Here is a 1,387-nt window from a genome sequence, read left to right as displayed (position 1 = left end):
GGTAGGTCACCTGAAGCGTTGGTAGGGCCACAGAAAGTTACCCAAGGTCTTGGGGGGATAGTGGAGGGTCACCCAAGGTCTCAACAGGGTAATGGCAGGTCACCCAAGGCATCGGTGTGTTCCCAGAGGCCTAGCCAGGTTAGTGGGTGGGAGACCACGGTGGTGAGAGACAGACAGATATGCCATGCAGAGAGAGAGTTTGGGTATAGAGTTTATTTAGTGGGTTATGGAAGGGAAGGGGAGAAGAGGGAGAGAGAGAGAGAAGAGGGGGAGAGACAGGCAGCAGTCACCTCTTCAGAAGAGGGACAGAAAGAGAGAGTGCAGGCTGGAGGAGGAGGAAGATCTGCTTGCCTCGGTGGGCAGGGCTTGTCTCTTAAGGGGACAGGGCACCCATGTGACAGGCCAGCGGATCATATTAGACTCCATACCCGGAGTGAGTAGACATGCCATTAATCTCAGCAATGGGGCCTGAGATGGAAAGTTCACTATGGGTTTGGGGCTATCACGGGCTACACAGTGAGAGCCATCTCAAAACAAAGAACAGAACAAAGCAGGAAGTGGTTGGCAGCTTGTTTCTAGTGAAGCAACGACAATGCACATTGAACTTTGGAAACTGGAACTATGAAGACATATGAGCTGTCCTTGAGACACAGATTTCCCTACAGGTAAGTGTAGCAGGAATATAAAAACCCAGAGACAGACACTGGGCTTCAAGCTGAAGATCAGAAAATCAAAGCAGCCAAGCCATAGAGAGCTCTCACCTCTATGAAATCTTGAGACTGAAAGAGTGAGTTCCTGTCCCATCCCACCTTACATTCCTCTCTAGTGCTGGTATTCAAGGCCTGCACCACCACCTCCTGGCCTCGATGGCTAACTTGTGGGGCTGCTGGGGTTAAAGGTGTGTGCCACCACTGCCTGGCCTGTATGGTTGATTAGGGTGGCTAGCTTTGAACTCTGATCTTCGGGCAAGTTTTATTTATTAAAACACAAGTAAAATATTGCTTTAGATAAGAAAATCTGAACTCTCTAAAATCATTTGTTCTTAGGCCAGGAAGGTGATTCCAAAGGTTAAATGCTTGCTGGGAAGGTCTGTAGGGATAAGCCCTCCCCTTGGGGGCGGGCTGCCCTCAGGCGTATGTTTACTGATATATTCTGCTGCGCGCCCCTTCCGCGCTCTCTCCTGTTTCCGCTGGATACTCCGCTGGAACCTTGGTTTTGTGAGTCTGGTTTTGTTATTAAATTTGTTTAAATATCAATTACTGGTGATTTATTGATCCGACCGCTGCAAAGGTCTGGCAACCTGAGTTCAGTCCTTGGGACCCACATGAAAGTGGAAGGAGAGAAATGACTCTTCAGAGTTGTCCTCTGACCTCCCCAAGGGCCCCAT

The 1,387-nt window shown here is 49.5% G+C and overlaps 1 long non-coding RNA gene across 4 annotated transcripts in view; it reads left to right on the top strand.

Moving 5' to 3' along the window:
* The first annotated feature begins 453 nt into the window (after positions 1-453).
* LOC126490964 (uncharacterized) overlaps positions 454-1,387 on the top strand; it is a 6,316-nt gene continuing 5,382 nt past the window's right edge. Inside the window, exons 1-2 of one of the 4 annotated variants that reach the window (XR_007589282.1) lie at positions 454-665; positions 1,047-1,217. This is a non-coding gene — a long non-coding RNA (uncharacterized lncRNA). The remainder of the gene's footprint in view (positions 666-1,046; positions 1,218-1,387) is intronic. The other 3 variants (XR_007589280.1, XR_007589279.1, XR_007589281.1) reach the window with 3 other exon arrangements.

Source organism: Alexandromys fortis, unplaced genomic scaffold, assembly GCF_014885135.2.
Source record: "Alexandromys fortis isolate MF-2015 unplaced genomic scaffold, M_Fortis_MF-2015_v1.1 scaffold_240, whole genome shotgun sequence".
Taxonomy (NCBI): Eukaryota; Metazoa; Chordata; class Mammalia; order Rodentia; family Cricetidae; genus Alexandromys; species Alexandromys fortis.
This window is presented reverse-complemented; position numbering and strand designations above follow the sequence as displayed.